The sequence below is a fragment of the Bubalus bubalis genome, chromosome 18 (assembly GCF_019923935.1).
Source record: "Bubalus bubalis isolate 160015118507 breed Murrah chromosome 18, NDDB_SH_1, whole genome shotgun sequence".
NCBI classification, from domain to species: domain Eukaryota; kingdom Metazoa; phylum Chordata; class Mammalia; order Artiodactyla; family Bovidae; genus Bubalus; species Bubalus bubalis.
Window position 1 is genome coordinate 38,539,358 of NC_059174.1, and position 19,423 is coordinate 38,558,780.

The window sequence follows — 19,423 nt, forward strand, 5'->3', positions numbered from 1 at the left end:
GTCCCATAATGTTATCATTTCTTTTTTGTAGTAAGAGCATTTAAGATCTAGTTTCTTAGCAGTTTTGAAGTATATCATACAGCATTATTAAGCATAATCCCTTTTCTTCTATTTATTTTATACTATGACAATTATTGTTGTTCAGTCACCCAGTCGTGTCCGACTCTTTGCAATGCCATGGACTGCAGCACACCAGGCCTCCCTGTCCTTCACCATCCCAAAGTTTGCCCAAGTTCATGTCCATTTTATCAGTGATGCCATCCATCCATCTCATCCTCTGATCCCCTCTTCTCCTCTGCCCTCAATCTCTCCCAGCATCAGGGACTTTTCCAGTGAATCAGCTGTTTGCATCAGGTGATCAAAATACTGGAGCTTCAGCTTTAGCATCGGTCCTTCCAATGAGTACTCAGGGTTCATTTCCTTTAAGACTGACTGGTTTGATTTCCTTACTGTCCAAGGGACTCTCAGAGGTCTTCTCCAGCATCACAGTTCAAAAGGCATTAGTTTTTTGGAGCTCTGCCTTCTTTACTGTTCAGCTTTCACAGCTGTACATGACCACTGGGAAGACCATAGCCTTGACTATATGGACCTTTGTCAGCAGAGTGGTGTCTCTGCTTTTTGACACATTTTCTAGGTTTGTCATAGCTTTCCTGCCAAGAAGCAAGCGTCTTCTGATTTCATGGCTGCAGTCACCATCCACAGTGATTTTAGAGCCCAAGAAGAAGAAATCTGTCACTATTCCCACCTTTTATCCTTCTGTTTGCCATGAAGTAATGGGGCCCAATGCCATGATCTTAGTTTTTTTAATATGTAGTTTTAAGCTGGCTTTTTCACTCTCTGCCTTCATCCTCATTAAGAGGTTCTTTGGTTCCTCTTGGTGAACTATAACAATTAATTATACTCAAATAATCTAACAAGTTGAGCTATTTCAAATCCTGAAAGATGATGCTGTGAAAGTGCTGCACTCAATATGCCAGCAAATTTGGAAAACTCAGCAGTGGCCACAGGACTGGAAAAGGTCAGTTTTCATTCCAATCCCAAAGAAAGACAATGCCAAAGAATGCTCAAACTACTGCACAATTGCACTCATCTCACACGCTAATGAAGTAATGCTCAAAATTCTCCAAGCCAGACTTCAGCAATATGTGAACCGTGAACTTCCAGATGTTCAAGCTGGTTTTAGAAAAGGCAGAGGAACCAGAGATCAAATTGCCAACATCTGCTGGATCATCAAAAAAGCAAGAGTTTCAGAAAAACATATATTTCTGCTTTATTGACTATGCCAAAGCCTTTGACTGTGTAGATCACAATAAACTGTGGAAAATTCTGAAAGAAATGGCAATACCAGACTACCTGACCTGCCTCTTGAGAAATCTATATGCAGGTCAGGAAGCAACAGTTAGAAGTGGACATGGAACAACAGACTGGTTCCAAATAGGAAAAGGAGTACGTCAAGCCTGTATATTGTCACCCTGCTTATTTAACTTATATGCAGAGTACATCATGAGAAACGCTGGACTGGAAGAAGCGCAAGCTGGAATTAAGATTGCCGGGAGAAATATCAATAACCTCAGATATGCAGATGACACCAGCCTTATGGCAAAAAGTGAAGAGGAACTAAAAAGCCTCTTGATGAAAGTGAAAGAGGAGAGTGAAAACGTTGGCTTAAAGCTCAACATTCATAAAACTAAGATCATGGCATCTGGTCCCATCACTTCATGGGAAATAGATGTGGAAACAGTGTCAGACTTTATTTTTATGGGCTCCAAAATCACTGCAGATGGTGACTGCAGCCATGAAATTAAAAGACGCTTACTCCTTGGAAGGAAAGTTATGACCAACCTAAATAGCATATTTAAAAGCAGAAACATTACTTTGCCAACAAAGGTCCATCTAGTCAAGCCTATGGTTTTTCCAGTAGTCATGTATGGATGTGAGAGTTGGACTGTGAAGAAAGCTGAGCGCCGAAGAATTGATGCTTTTGAACTGTGGTGTTGGAGAAGACTCTTGGGAGTCCCTTGGACTGCAAGGAGATCCAAGCAGTCCATTCTGAAGGAGATCAGTCCTGGGATTTCTTTGGAAGGAATGATGCTAAAGCTGAAACTCCAGTATTTTGGCCACCTCATGCAAAGAGTTGACTCATTGGAAAAGACCCTGATGCTGGGAGGGATTGGGGGCAGGAGGAGAAGGGGATGACAGAGGATGAGATGGCTGGATGGCATCACCGACTCAATGGACTTGAGTTTGGGTGAACTCCGGGAGTTGGTGATGGACAGGGAGGCCTGGCGTGCTGCGATTCATGGGGTCGCAAAGAGTCGGACACGACTGAGCGACTGAACTTAAGTGAATCTAACAAGAGCAATGATTGAGCACCTTTTGTAATATGATAATAATATAGAGTAATGTATGAGGTATCAAGATAAACCAGTGAATGAGTAGGTTTCAGCCAGAGAGGACCCTCTGTTAAATAAAAGGACTCCCAGAAAACTGAGTTTTGCCCTTAGTGAAACATCTTTATCCAAATTCTATACTTTGCTTTCATTTGGCTGCACAATTGATTTCTCAAGGAGTTCATACTTTCTTAATGTTTAACTTTCTCTCCCTAAGTTGTATCTACTTTTAAAATGAACCTTTGTTTAAAAATCTTTAATCTAGCTGATTTCTCAAAATGAAGCGCCCAGGTGAAGAGTCCACCAGTTTCTTATAGGATAGGGAAAAATCAGGGTTGGTGCATCTCCAGGGAGCTGCCTTGTCACTGCTTGGTTTTTCACACCTTCTCAAGTTCTCGTGACCCTTGTACTCATTTAATTTCGCATGATTTCCTACATCATCCCTTCTTTGGCTGTATTATCCCCTTGATGTATTTACCCCTTTTAGAGAGTTACAAACATGGAAAACACACCTGAGTCTTGCAGTGGTGCGTTGTAGCTGCCAGTTTTACCTTCTTAGTACACCTTACAGTCCTTTGATCCATATACAGAATTTCTTCCTACTACAATTTTGTGTCGCTGCTCTAAATATGGATCCAAGTTCTGTTAACTCTGTAATCAGGAAAAGTAACCTGATTTGTGTGGTATAAGTTCTTAATAAAGAAATGCTGTATAAAAAAATAAAATAAGTAAAGACAGTAGAGTCAACGAGAGATGACAGTTAAAGCACGTGTTGGGCCAGGTCCAGTATTGCATATGAGTTTCCGGATGCAAGTGCTATTTGAGAGGCATTTGTGTGGTCTTTTTGGAGATGTTAAGTGGCAAGAGGAGAGAAATGCAGTTTCCAGGAAGAAGGCTTATCAGGACTGAGTGGCCAGACTCAGCTAGATGCGGGATCTATTTAAGAGTAGAGATGGAGTTGAGGAAACATGGAACTCAGATTCTAGAAAATTCTCCAGCAAAATTTCAAAAAGAGTTTTGTCACTACTTAGCCTTAAGGTATTGCAGAGTCTGAATTCCTTTCTTGAAAGCATTGTGCTCTCTCTCACTCTCTCGCCACCTGGTCCATCTGACAAAACTGCAAATTCATCCTTTGCTCCTTCTGACCCATCTAACATTCATGCTTGAAATGTGTATTTCCTGGTGCTTAAATAAATGCTAAGGCAGTCATAATGGTGGTAAGAAACAGACCCATTTTGCATCGATGACGAAAATCCACAAATAACATGGAAAAATTAACTTCGATTATTCTGGTAAGCAGTGTGCACCTTTATCCACAACACATTTCAGATCATGGGCTGAATTCTTCCTCTGCCCCAGATCATTTCTGAACCACCTGCTTCTGCCAAGAGTTGACTGCCAGAAATGCAAACAAACTTAAACTTACCTTTGGCCAAATATGCTTAGAATAGAAAATTGTGTATTCAACTTAATAACCTTCCAGAAGGCCCAGACGGGTTAAGGAGATGGAGGCAATGAATGTCTGTGTGAGTTAGCAAAGAAGAGTCATGTTAAAAGATCTCCTCCATCATGTAAATAAATCTTGGTTGACCTGGCTGGCCCTTCAGGTTAGCATGTGATTTTTCTCCTTCTTTGGGCTGCCAGCATTCCCAAGTAGGTGGTTTTGTCTTCCTACTTCCTTTTCCCCAACACCCATTCCTTATTTGGTTCCCAAAAAGCTGACTCCATGACACTTGCAATGGTTAATTTTGTGTGTCAACTTGTCTGGGCCACGTGGTGCCCAGACATTTGGTCAAACATTATCCTGGCCATGTGAAAGTGTTTCTGGATGAGATTAACATTTTTAAAAATTATTCATTTATGTTATTTATTTGCCTGTGCCAGGCTTAGTTGCAGTCTGCAAGATCTTTAGTTGAGGCATGAAAACTCTTGGTTGTCACATATGGGATCTAGTTCTCTGACCAGGAATCAAACCCAAGCTCCCTGCATTGGGAGTACAGACTCTCAGTCACCTGGACCACTAGGGAAGTCCCGAGATTAACATTCAAATCCATACACTGAGTAAAGCAGGTTATCTTCCCCAACGTGGGTGCTGGTGGTAGTTTTAGTCACTCAGTCGTGTCTAACTCTGTGCAACCCCATGGACCAGGCACCTCTGTCCATGGGATTTTCCAAGCAAGAATACAGGAGTGGGTCACCATTCCTTCCCTATGGGATCTGCCCAATCCAGGAATCAAACCCAGGTCTCCTGCTGTACAGGCAGATTCTTTGCCACTGAGCTACCAAGGCCTCATCCAATCAACTGAAGCCCTGAATAAACACAGTCTGAGTAAGAGGGAATCCCTGCCTGAGCTGGGACATTGGTCTTTTCCAATCTTCAGACTCAGAAACATCTGCTCCTCTTGGGTCATTATGAACGCATATTGGCTTTCAAATTGGAACTTTTACCATCAGCTCTCCCAATTCTCAGGTCTTTGTGCTTAGACTTACACATCAACTTCTCTGGGTCTCCAGCTTGCCAACTGCAGGCCTTGGGACTTCTTGGCTTTGATTCCTTATAATAAATCTCTTTAATAAACACATGCACACACACGCACATACACGCACACTACTGGTTCTATTCCCCTGGAGAACCTGACTAACACAGCACCACTGAAGCCATACTTTCAGATGTCACCAGCGCTCTGTCCCTGTCTGGTTCTATGGGCTGATCTCCATGCTCACCCCTGTTGATGCTGACACTCACTGGTCTGCCCACCTCTCAAGGTCCTCCTTCCTCTCCTTTTCTCTTTGTTCTCAGTCCTTTTCTCATAACTTTCTCCAGTTCGCACCACTGCAATTCCCATTTCTCTACTTAATCATAACCCTCAGTTGTCCTCTATCTCCAGCACAGTATCTCCTGCCACCTATTAGCCATTGTTCCTCAGTACTCCCATCTCATCTAAAACTCAGTGTCTGAATCGTCTTTCCCTTAAAATCATTCTTTTCTCCTCTTAACTGTTGTGGCTGAATACCTCTGTGTCTGTTTCCCCCACCCCAGGATCCAATAATCACCAAGTCTTGTTAGTTTTTCCTTTCCTCTCCAGACATGCCTTCTTTTCTTTCCCTCTGCTTCAACCCTAGCCCAGCCCTCATCTCCACGTGCAACAGCTTTCCTGGTGGCCTCCCTGCCTCAGTCTCCTTTGCTTCTTCATCCTGCACACCACTGCCAGATGGACTATAGCAGAACATTATTTCACCACGTCTGTCCCCTCCTCAGTGACCTCCAGTGACTCAAGGCAAAGCCCAGACTTTGTTCCTGAGCCTTGAAGCCTCTCCACCATCTAACCCACCTTTCTAGAGTGGTTCTCAGGATGAAATAGAACTCCAGGCATTGGAGCCATGTTGCATAGTACTGCCCTCCTGATACACTCTGTACTCCTTCTAACACTGAAAAATATAGAATGTAAATGACCTATATTTTTCAAAGTCCCCTTCCTTCATGCATTTTAAAACTATTTATTTGGCTGTGCCAGTTCTTAGTTGCACACCAGTATCTCTGATCTTTGAGGCAGCATGTGAGCTCTTGTAGCATGTGAGATCTAATTCCCCCAGCAGGGATTGAACCTGGTCCCCTTGCATGAAGAGTGTGATGTCTTAGCCACTGGACCACCAGGAAAGTCCCCATGCATTTTTTTTTAAACTTTGAAATTACATACAATCTGTGAAAATATGATTTACAAGAAGTTCACTATAAAACTTTAGGCAGATAAATGTTTCCAACCTGCTTTACATTTCTTACCATTAGCTACAATCATCATGGTTGCTGCACTCAGATGAGGCAGTGATAATGTCATGAACTCTCAAACCAAACTCCCTGGGTTTGAATCCCAGCTCTACCACCTACAGGCTGTGTGTGCTCAGTCACTCAGTCGTGCCCGCCTCTTTGCAACCCCATGGACTGTAGCCCACCAGGCTCCTCTGTCCATGGAATTTTCCAGGCAAGAATCCTGGAGCAAGTTGCCATTTGCTTCTCCAGAGGATCTTCCTGACCCAGGGATCGAACCCCTCTCTCCTGTGGCTCCTACATTGGCAGATGAATTCTTTACCATTGGCGCCATGACTTGGGCAAATCCCTTAACCTTTTAGAACCTCAGTTTCGTCATCTGTAAGATGGAAATAGCAATAATCACATTGATAGGACTGTTTCAAGGCTTTGTAGAAAGTGATTGCGTGCATGCAGCTAAGTCACTTCAGTCATGTGAAGTCTTTGCAAAAATGGTTAGGCCAGTGTAAATGCTCACAATAGAGGCTGAGCTTTAGCACTCATCACATTGTTGTTGCTGTTGGTGAGCTGCCAATGCAGGACTGGAATTACCCCATGGAGCTGCCCTCCTGGAATGCCAATTTTACAGCCAGGAATAAGTGGGCATGCTGCTGCCCCCCATCTTGGCTCACCTTCAAAAGTTGTAAGTATGTGCAGGTCATAAAGACCTCCTACCTGGAGGTACCTCTGCTTCTGTCTGTCAGACACTCTACAAGGACTATTACATGCATTCTCATTCCAGCCTCTCAATCACCCATAGCATGAAACTGAGGCTCTCAGAGACTTGGTTATGTGCCTAAGGCTACACAGCTAGGATTTGAGCTGAGCTCTAGCTGTGCTTTTTTCTCGTACCTCTCTGGGTTTTTTCCTGTCTCTGTCATACCATCCAAGTCACTCTCATTCACTTACCCAGACCCCTCCACTTCATCTTCCAATAACAATTGTTATCTAGTCAGTACATCTATTTATTTTTAGTTGATTCAAACAGAGGTAAAGCAGTGAGATGTCTTTTCTGGCTCTCTGATTATTGTATTTGAAGCTTTCGCCTTCCTAAGCAGTGGCCCTAGAGCAGCAGAAAAAGACGAGACCGAGGCCTTCAGGCACCTGTTCCTTCTAAAGCTTTCCTGCTTGTATTATACCATGGGGCATCAAGGGTGACAGGCAGGGCATCGAGACTGAGCTGCCGCGGCTCCAGTTTAATTGTTCTCATGCCGAGGAGGCTCAGAGAAGCAATGAGAATGAGAAAAACATCCCTGGACTTCAGTGTTAAGCTCCAAATCTGAGAGCAGTCTTCCTGGTTGTGCTGAGGTCCTCAGTGAAGGCATCACAATGACCTGAAGATGGATATGAATTCTGCTGTAGAAATTGTGCTTACTTGTTTTTGCAGCTCAGATGGCATGATTATCCCAACATTAGCAAAGGGAAGAAGTTTATAATCATTCCACGCAGCATTACAAGGGCATGCAGTGCGGTCTGAGAAAGCCTGTTTCTGCTGTGCTGAAACTGTACTGTCATTACCAATTTAGTCAGGATAAGATCAACTAAGCTGAAGTAACAAACCCTGAAATCTAGCAGCTTAATACAAGAAAAGCTGCTTTCTTTTTCATGCAAAGTCTGAACATTAGGACTCCTCTGGGGCATGCCTTGGGGATCTGGCTCCCTCAGTTTAGGGACATTGCCATCTCAACAGAAGGCTTCCAGAGTGACCATGGCAGGAAGGGAGAGAACACGGAGGTGGCACATGGGCTCTCAAACGCCTTAGCCTAGAGCTGACATGTGTCACGTCCACACATACTTTGGAGGCTGGAACTCGTCACATGACCCTCCCTACTTGCAGACGGGCGGAGGAGTGTCATCTCCTGGGTGACTAGGAAGGAGAGGAGAACAGGATATGAAGCACACTAGTAACCGCTACCATATATTTACATGAGAAGCTATCAGAAACATGAAAACAAGAGTTCTCCAAACTTGTCCTGCTGAGAATACACTTTTTTAATTAACTACTTATTAAACTACAAAAGTAATACATTTTCATGATAAAAAAAAAAAATAATTCAAAATGCATGGGAAGATACCAGGTGAAAAGGAATATTCCCCCTCCTATCTTACTTTTGCCCTCTCCTTCCCAACCTTCCGAGAAGTTTCTTACCTATCTTTCCTGCTATTCTGTTTTTATGCAACAGTATGTCTTAGATAGTTTCATATCAAAACACATAGAGCTACCACCCTCTTTTAAATCCTTACATGAATTTAGTACAAATGGCTGAACAGCCCCTTTGGGTTTTTTCTCATTTCTTGGTCTCATAAACAATGTTTTCTTTGCATAGTTTAGTTGATACTGTACATCCTAAGAGAAATTTTTACACATAGAATGCAAAGTCAGAGGGTATAGACACTTTAAATTGTGAAATCTACTGCCAAATTGCCCTGTCTAAAGATGAGATGCACCAACTTGTACATAGGTGTACCTGCTATTTGTATATTGATGATATTAAGAAAATTTTCTGGATTTTGTTAGACATGACAATGACACTTTTTAAGTTCTTTATTTATCAGCAATAATTAGTGAAGTATTTGTAGAAGAAATGATCTGATGACAAATTTGCTTTTTTAAAAAGCTAAAGCACAGACATGTATATCAATGCAACAGAATAGAGAGCCCAAAAATAAATCCCCAAGATTATGGTCAATTAATCTATGACAAAGAGAGCAAGAAAATGCAATGGGGGGAAAGAGTTCGTCAATAAAATCGTGTTGGGAAAACTGGACAGCTACATGCAACAGAATCAAACTGGTCTACTTTCTCAAACCGTATACAAAAATAAAATGGATCAAAGACTTAAACATAAACCTGAAATTATAAAACTCCTAGAAGAGAACATAGGCAGTATGTTCTTTGACATGGATCTTAACAATATTTTTTAAGCAATATTTTTCTTTAATCTACCTCCTCAAGCAAGGGAAACAAAAGTAAAAATAAACAAATGGGAGTACGTCAAACTAAAAAACTTTTACACAGTGAAGTGCACCATTGACAAAACATAAAGGAAGCCTACTGAATGGGAAAAGATATTTGCAAATGATGTATCTTATAAGGGATTAATATCCAAAGTCACAAATAGCATGTACAGCTCAACATCAGAAAAATAAACACTCAATTAAAAAATGGCCTGAAAACCTGAAGGTATATTTTTCCAAAGAAGACATACAGTTGGCCTACAGACTTGTGAAAATGTGTTCAACATAACTAATAATTGGGAAAATGAAAATCAAAACCACAGTGAGGGCTTCTCTGGTGGCTCAGTAGTAGAGAATCCACCTGCTAATGCTGGAGATACAGGTTCAATCCCTGATCTGGGAAGATTTCACATGCTACGGAGCACTAAGCCCATGAGCCCCAACTATTGAGTCTGTGCTCTAGAGACTGGAAGCTGCAACTGCGGAAGCCCTTGCAACAAGAGAAGCAGTGAAAAGCCTGAGCACCCCAACTAGAGAAAAGCCCGTGCAGCGATGAAGACCCAACACAGCCAAAAATAAATTGATTAAATTATTAAAAAAAAAAAAAAAAAAAACACAATATCACCTCACATCTCTCCAGAATGGCTATTACCAAAAAGACAAAGAATAACAAATGTTGCGAGGATGTGAAGAAAATTAAAAATAGAACTACCATATGATCCAGCAACTTCATTTCTGAGTACTTATTGAAAGAAAACAAAATCACTAATGTGAAAAGATATACAACAATATTCCTTGCAGCATTATTTACAAGAGCCAAGATATGGAGCAACCTAAACATCTGGTGAGTGGATAAAGATGTGGTATATACATTCAATGGAATGATACTCAGCCATTTTATAAAATGAAATCTTGCCTTTTATGACAACATCGACGGACCTAGAGGGTATCATCTAAATGAAATAAATCAAAGACAAACACTGTGTGATTTCACTTATATATGGAATCTAAAAATCAAAACAGAAGCAGACTTAAAGAGAACAAACAAGTGGTTGCCAGAGGGGAGGGTGTTTGGGGGTTGGGCAAATATGTGACAAGGATTAAGAGGTATAAACTTTCGATTATAAAATAAGTAAGCCCCTGGGATGTAATGTGTAGCATAAGGAATATTGTCAGTAATATTACAACAAGTTTGTCTGGAAAGAAATGGTTACTAGACTTACTGTGGTGATCACTCATTTCCTAATATTATGTAAATGTTAAATCACTATGTAGTTCGCCTAAATCTAACATAATATTTTACAGCAAATATATTTCAATTGTATAAATAAACAAATGAATGTTTTAAAGATTAAAAAGACTCAAACAAAACAAATGGACTAGGAATGGATGAAACAAGAATGACAAACTATTTATTGATCATTGTTGAAGTGGGTGATTCATTCTACTCTTCTCTGACTCTTCTGTATATTTTATATTTTCCATAATAGAACATTAATTCTTTAGGTTGACTCTAAGAGGAGAGTGTAAGGCCCTCATCGCAGCACATTATTAACTTCCTGGTTAAATTCAGACGGGCCTGGATGAGACCGCATCTCACAGGGTCAGCCAGTCAGGAAGAGTTGGAGGGAGACAGAGGTTCAGGACAAGTAAGAAACTAGAGTTGAAAGAGAAGGAGGAGGAGGAAGTTGAAACATGAGAGAGGTTGCTGTCCTCTCCGTCCTCCCCTTTAGGCGAATCACCCAGAAGCTCCTGCTTTCAAGGGTGGAGCTGCACCTGGGCTCCTAAGACAGTGCACAGCAAGGGAGGGTGCACGCAGCGGTAAGGAGAGAGGAGCAGGGTGAGTGGGAACAAAGGGAAAAGCTCACCGAACGTGTGGCACCTCCTCCAGTGGAGCCATTTACTCCAGGGGGGAAGGCCCTGCGCTTTCCACTCAGGATTCCAGATTCAGATCCCTCCCTGAATCAAGCCAGCGTGCTTGTCTTCCCAGAAGTCCACCCAAAATTGTTTGCAGGTCAGCCAGAACCAAGCCAGTATTAAGATGATTCCCCTAGTGCCACTAAACTGTGACCATGGATATACGACTGTGTGCCTAAATCTGTGTGCCCAGCAGGAAAAAAGAAATAGTATATGTGAGAGAATTCAGAAAGAGGAAACTATTGTTTAGGTAAGAACATGAGCACTTAGCAGAGTGAAACCAAGTGTGAGTGTGATTATATCCTCCTCTGGCAAGTCCCTGGTGGCTCAGATGGTAAAGAATCTGCCTGTAATGCAGGATACCTGGGCTCAATCCCTGGGTCAGGAAGATCCCCTGGAGAAGGGAATGGCAACCCACTCCAGTATTCTTGCCTGGAGAATCTCATGGACAGAGGAGCCTAGCGGGCTACAGTCCATGCGGTCACAAAGAGCCGGACACAACTGAGGAACTAACACTTTCACACTTTCTGGCAAGTTCACTGAAGAAGTGACTAAATCCAAGAACTGGTTTCTCTCAGGATCTGAAACCCTGATCTCTAAGAATTCTATGAAAGAGATCACTGTAAGCGAAAGGGCCCTACACGAACATTCTTAGAACTTCATGGACGGGAAGCACTCCATAGACAGAGGACCACGTGTCCGTCCGGAGCAAATACCGTGCTCTGTGTCTGCCACAGTGATCCCAGTCCTGTCCTGGCATCATACCCTTTCCTGTATGTGTAGCAAGAGCTATCAAAGTTGGGATCAACATACCCACAGCAGTCCAGGATGCCCACAGGAGGTGGTTTTCATCCTTGACATCCAGATCTAGTTTGACATACACTTGTGGTTGCTGTAGAAGATGCCACAGAGAGGAGGAAAGTCTTGATGAGAACGTGATTATCCTTTCCAAAAAGAATCATCCATTCAGCATCAATTCATGGGAGGAGATCCACTCAACACGTAGCCAAACAATTCTTCTAGCAACTTTCTGCCTTTCTGCTCCCACAGCCCTGCACTTCAATGGGGCAAGATGTAGGAAGAATCATTTGCTCTAAAGAGTCGGGTCACTTTTTTAAATTATGAAAAAGAGTGTTTGAAAACGGTCCCCTGTTTATAGAATCTTTGATGAAGCTTCCACTTCTCTGTCTTTCTCTTAAGCTTTAAACCTGGTCCATGGCCAGAAAGACAAACTCCCGGCCCACTAAATACCAGAATGACATCCACAGCGTTCTGGCCTCCTGTGACAGAATGAACAGTTAATACAGACTGGCCTGTGTGCCAGTTAGAACAGTATGGACTCTTCTGTTGCAGCGTCCACTACAGCAGCCAGTAGCCGCTATGGCTCCTTCAAGTTACATTCATTAAAGTTAAACAAAATTTTAAAATTCCATTCTTCATCCACACTAGCCATGTTCAAGTGGTCCAAAGTCACCTATCCTAGGGACTATCACACTGGACAGTGCAGATCTAGAACATTTCCACCATCACAGAAAGCTATGGGGCAAATTTACTCCTCTCACACCATCATTTAAATCAGCATGAGGCCTTTGAAGGGCCCCAAAATCCATGAAAAAACAAATGATGAAAAAAAAAATCATCAATTGGTTGCTTGCCGGGGAGTATAGCTAGGCACAGACCCTCTCCTCTGGTCTTTCCTTCCTGTCTTGAATGTTATCATGCATCTCCCAGGGGTGGGGGTTCTCAGGATCTACCAAAACAATTCAGATTCTGCTCTTAAAGGACTAACAGTCTGATTCAGGAGCTAAGAACTTTTACAGAAGTAACGATAATACCAGTAGAAAGTGATCCTTTCTTTGGAGAAGTGTGCTGACTGTTCATAGAGTTCAGAGAAGCAAAAACTACTTCCAGCTCAAGAAAAGAAGTGGCTGTCAGAGCAGGAGTAATGTGGTGGTGAAGGAAGGACTCCTGAGCTGGAGGAAGCGTCTGGGCACAGGCACAGAGGGAGAGAGCTTCTTCCCTTGGCAGAACGCTAGCCTCCTCTCTCCCAGCCTCCAGCCTGAGGCGGACCCCTGCCGGCTAGCTGATTACCTCCTCTCATCCCCACCAAGCAGTGGGGGGGAAGCGTGTCTGGCCCAGTTGCCCTCTGTTTTGATTAAGGGTCAGTCATAGAGAAGAGAATTCACTCTAGCAAGTCAAAGCAGGATATTAAATGATTTACAAAATTACCAGCGAAGCCAAAGACACAGACACTAGGTGGAGTTTTCAAGAGTGACTCTGAGCACCAGACCACAGAAGGGACTGCTGTCTGGTTTGTGACCAGGAAGCCACCCTAATCAGGAAGTCATACAGTGAGGAACCTGCCACCATGGGAAACCCCAACACGGTGGCAGTGGTGCCCCTGGAGAAACTGGCCCCAGAGAACATGGGCTTCCCCCGCCCCATGCCACCTTCTGCGTCTCATGCAGGGTCAGCTAAGTGGCAGGACTTAAATCACATTCAAAACCTTAGGTGCAAAAACACCTGGTAAATAAAAAATAGTATGGAAAATAATGGTTGCTAGTTTTCCAGGCTCTGAAGCACAGGAAGGAATGTTGGGAAAAGTGGGAATTCGTTCCACCTCCAACTTGCCACAGCCTCATACCCCCAGTGATGGGAGACTTAATGGACAGTCGTACTGCCTGATGATTAGAACAACTTTCAAAGGTCAGAAACTAAGACCTTTGGGAACGCTGCCAAAAGCAGAAAGCAGGAGACAACACTCATATAATCACATTAACAGGGAAGAAAAATCTAGAAAAATTTTAAGGCAACTGCTTTCCAGGCGGCACTAGAGGTAAAGAATCCACTTGCCAATGCAGGAGACACAGGAGACATGGGTTCGATCCCTAGGTCAGGAAGATCTCCTAGAGGAGAGCATGGCAACCTACGCCAGTACTCCTGCCTGGAGAATCCCATGGACAAAGGTACCTGGTGGGCTATGGTCCATGGGGTTGCAAAGAGTCACGACTAAGTGACTGAGCATGCATGCATGGGAGTCCTTTAAAAATCAAGAGTTCTAGAACTATGCAATCCCTTTGCTTGGATGTAGCCACTGTGATTTCTAGTTTTTTGCAAAGAACTACAGGAACTGGTGGAGTTGTACAACATCTCACCCAGCCACACACTGATGAAGACTGAGGGAGGCTCTTTTTAGGGTGAATTTCCAAGTCTGACAAATGCTAGCAGGAAGCTGGCACCCAGCTCCTGGTTTTGTTTGTCATATCAGTCCCTGCTGAGGAAAGCAAACAGCAGGTAACTGTAGAACACACCTGTCTATAGCAGCTGTTTGATGTTAGCAGGCTTTGATTGTCAACTGAGCAATTTGCTTAGAATTTGGAAACAAAGGAAGGAGACTGTCAAGAGCTGGAGGAGCAGGTGACATGTAGCATGCCTACGTGCTCCCAGCAGTCAGGAGGAGGGCGCGGGAGCAAGAGATTGGCACCAGAGGCGGTACACTTAGGGGATTGACAGCCTCCTATGGGGAAGTGATGGGATCTCTGCAACAAAGTGCCAACTCCCTCTTCCAATAAAGCCTTGATGTCACTAAAGACCGTGTTACTAGGGAACAGTTCTAACGAGTATCAAGGTCGGACCTAGGGGAGGAAACGTGCATGGGTAAACAACAGTAAGTACTCCAGAAGGATGCTAGCCAAAAGGGTCTATAGCTTATAGTGATTGACTTATTACTTTTTAAAAAGCATCTCAACCTGCCTGTCTGTCCTTCAAGATCCAGCTCAAGATGCATATCAATTCATTCACTCATTCATTCATTCATTCATTCAAGACTATCTATTCAACTTACATCACACCATGCTAATCAAGGTGTCCACAGGGAGATAAATGAAAGAGACAATCTTCTCTAAAGCAACTTCTGTCTAATAGAGAGGTAAGACACAAATAAGTAACTCTAGTACAGGAAAGCAGGTGAAATAAAGTTATGTGAACATTTGAGGATGAGATCGTTTACTTCACTTTGGTGAAGGGAAATGAGGAGAAAGATCTGGGAAACCTTCCTGGAAGAAGAAACCTCCATGAAAGCCTTCAGGAGCAGCCCTATATTTGGGGTTCAGCCCCTCCAAACAACCAGAGCACCTTGTCGCTGAGCTAGTACCTATGGTGTAAATGTAGTGGTCTGTCAATATATCTATTCTTCTAGTTATATGTGATCTAAATAATGCACTTTGAGTGTTTATTCATATGCTGTTCAGTCGATAAGTTGTGTCCGACTCTGCAACCTCATGGACTGTAGCATGCCAGTCTTCTTTGTCCTTCACTGTCTCCTAGAGTTTGCTCAAATTCATGTCCATTGAGTCAGTGATGCTATCTAACCATCTCATTCTCTGCTGCCCCCTTCTCCTTTTGTCTTCAATCTTTCCCAGCCTCAGGGTCTTTTCCAATGAGTCTGCTCTTCATATCAGGTGGCCAAAGAATTGGAGCTTTGGCTTCAGCAGAAGTTTTTCCAATGAATATTCAGGGTTGATTTCCTTTAGGATTGACTAGTTTGATCTCCTTGCAGTTCAAGGGACTCTCAAGTGTCTTCTCCAGCACCTCAATTTCAAAGCATCAATTCTTCAGTGCTCAGCCTTCTTTATGATCCAACTCTCACATCCATACATGACTACTGGAAAAACCATAGCTTTGACTATATGGACCTTTCTCTGCTTTTTAAAATGCTCTCTAGGTCTGTCGTAGCTTTCCTTCCAAGGAGCAAGCATCTTTTAATTTCATGGCTGTAGTCACTGTCCACAGTGATTTTGGAGCCCAAGAAAATAAAATCTCTGACTGCTTCCACTTTTTCCCCTTCTCTTTGGCATGAAGTGATGGAACTGGATGCTATGATCTTCATTTTTTTAATGTTGAGTTTTAACTCAGCTTTTTCACTCTCTTCTTTCACCCTCATCAAGAGGCTCTTTAGTTCCTCTCCACTTTCTGCCATTCGAGTGGTATCATCTGCATATCTGAGGTTGTTTATATTTCTCCCAGCAATCTTGATTCCAGTTTAGTCATCTAGTTGACAATTAATAAATATATTAAATAATATATTAATATATTGATAAATTATTTATTTTCTGAGATGGGAATGAACCCCAGAGGGAAAGAAAAATGTTATGATGGAATATCGGCTGGAAACGCAGGACAAGCCCTGGACAAACTTCAGTGTTAAGGATTGGTATTGGTAGCTTTGCTTGAATTCTTTATTATTATTTGTTTTAGAGCCAGTCCCTTCTATACTCTGGAAGAGTTCTCACTGTCATGTTGGAGAGAATTGCTCTGAAAATCGCTGTTTCTAACTATGACAAACAGAAGAGGCACACATGATTCTAATGAATTAAAAACCAGATGTAATGTGGGAAGTGTTGAAGATCTTTCTAACAACTGTTGGGAATGAGGAGTATCTATAATGAAAATGTGGACATGGTACTTTTGACTTTTACACCTCTCAAACTCCAATTTAAATTTAAATCCAAATGCTCTGTTCTAAGGGTATAAAATTTGAACTAAAATTAGCATAAAATTTGAACTGAAATTAGCATCTCATCACCCTCACAAGGGGAAGCCTGAAAACTGACTCAAAGCCCAGTGTTAGCTTTCCCATCAGACCCTTCCAGGTCATTGCTGAAGCATCACTGGAAAAGAGCTGGAAAAGCACTGGAAAAGCAAAGATGCCCTCACAAATCTGTGACAGTCTGGGGAGCTCTGTGAATCCATCCCACGGGTAGGGTGGGGACAAGGAGTTCTTCAGACTATGAAACAGAAAGTGGAGGCACGATGAGTGGACAGTCGTCCAGGGGATTGTAATGCAGCTAAAGCACCCAGTGTGTGCATGCTAAGTCGTCTCAGTCGTGTCCAACTCTTTGCGACCCCATGGACTGTTGCCCACCAGATTCCTCTGTCCATGGGATTCTCCAAGCAAGAATACTGGAGTGGGTTGCCGTGCCCTCCTCCAGGGGATCTTCCCGACCCAGAAATCGAACCCAGGTCTCATTATATCTCCTGCCTTGGCAAGTGGGTTCCCAGAGACCCCACCAAGGACAGTCTCCATGTACGTCTCCAGCAGCATGCAGAATTGGGGCCCATAGCCTACTCCCCACTTCCCCAGGTATCCTGCCATCACCCAAGCCCTGATGAAGAATGCCCAGCTAAGACACGAGCTGTTTCCTTCAGGCAAAGCCCATCACTAAGTGAACTGTTCCTTGCCTCCCAAATGCAGAAGAGGTGGGACGAAAGCACAGGGTATGGTAAATTCTGGACGTGCACCCAACTTCTACAGATGTTCCACGGAAGCTAAAAATCTTGTGCTGCCCACATACAAGAGGATGTAGCTCAGATGAAAGTTCCACACACTGCTGAAGCCAAGACATACCTAACACTGCGTGCTTTAAAACACTCACCTATTTTTGTCAATTCAGTAAGTCTTCTCATTGCAGCAATGCTTGTTGAATATAGAAGCATTTGTATCACAGGAGACTGTAAGAGTCCTTAATACTTAAAAAGTGAACGTTCTCTCCCTGAGTTGATAGGCAAGGTAAATAAACTGACTTCAATAAAGGGAAATGGTGCAGTAGTCAGGCCTTAGAGCAGAGAGAAGCTGGGGCTCTGGGATCACAGGGCCTGAGTGCAAATGCTTACCCTTCACTTACTAGTGTGTGAGTTTCGGTGAGTTTCTTAGTCTCTCTGTGCCTCAGTTTCTTCATTTGTAAGATGAGGTTGTGCCTGCTTCATAGGGTAATAGTGAGGATTAAATGAATTAAAATGTAGAAAGTGTTTAGAATGGTGTCTGGCACTCACAGAAGAGTTCACTGTTGCTGCTACTGTTTCTGTTGTGGTCATCGTTGTCACCTGGTTCCTATACCAGTTGAGTTTGCAACCCCTGGCCTAGAGCAGTGGCTCTCAACTAGGGACAGGTTTGCCCACCAGGAGATATTTGGCAACATCTGGAGACATTTGAGCTGTGACTGAGGAGGAGCTTGCTATTGGCTTTTAGTGGGTAGAGGTAAAGAACACTGCTGAATGTCTTAAATACACAGGAAAGTCTCACAACAATTATCTGGCCTAATGTCATCCGTGCCAACTGCGTCAAGGTTGAGGACGCCTCAGCCTTGCGTGTAGATGCACCCCACACGCACGGTACTCTGAGGTCTTGCCCCTCACGTAGAGGGAACCAGGGAACAGGGAATCAATCTCTTCTGCAGTCAGGATGCCGAGTTCTCTCTACTCTTCCTCTTCTCCTTCCCACTCCTCCCCTTTCACTCTTCCCAACTTTGGGGGAATCTCTTTTAGGCTGTCATCTTTCTGCCTTCATGTTTCTTCAAAACTCCTGCCCGTTCATTCACTGTTAGATGTTTACCATCCCCAGCTCCTTAGAGAACAAAGTGCCAATGATACCTCCCAGCCATTTCAACTACCAGTAACATTCAGGAGGGCCATTCATTTCCAACACCCCTTTTAGGTCTAGTGACACCTTTATCAGAACCATTATGCTAAGAAGTTAAGCTTTAGTATTATGGAAGTCAGAAGGACCTTCACCCTGCCTTACAACATGCCCACCTTGGAGGCAGAGACCAGACTACATGCTTGTAGAAAGAAAAGGAGAAGAAAGAGAAAATAGATTATGTCTAAATAATATCTGGCCACATTCAGGATACTTTCTGCAATAGATGTTCAGTGCAAGGATCCCGAGAAACTTGGAGCAGCACAGGGACCTTTTTTCCATCAGCCAGAGAGTCATCAAGCTAGATGTTTTCGTGGGGCCATTTCCATGAAGCTTCTTCACAACAGCCAGTGTGGAAACTCTGGGTGTTTGTTTTTTTTTTTTACTGCTAGTAATGTATCTATCAGACATCCCTAACTCTCAACCCATCACTGACCCTGTCCCTGTAGCACCAAGGACTGGGTAGGGAAGAGGGTGGGGAAGGAGGGAGGCACAGGAAAATGTCTATTTCTTCTGTTACTCAGTAACTGAGATGTGGTGGCTTGTGTTTCGGCAGTCAAAAGTGCTACATCAAAACCTCAAATGCCATCTTCACTCTGAGTCCTGCTGCTTATTAGGCACATTTGTGCATCAGGCTTCTTGCAAGAAGAATTAGACCCACCTCCTCATTTTCCACCAGGATTCACACTTCCCAAAGAAGAAGCTGGGTTGAGATGGGTTGTCTCTATTCAATCTGGAAGACCCTAATGAGCAGAATCTACACCAAACTTGTACAGAGGCACTGACCCTCATGTTCAACCCATAGACAGTGCCAACCCCTCTCCGTTTACCCATGGGCCAGTCCTTTCTGCACATAGAACTATAGCAAATTGTGCAGGG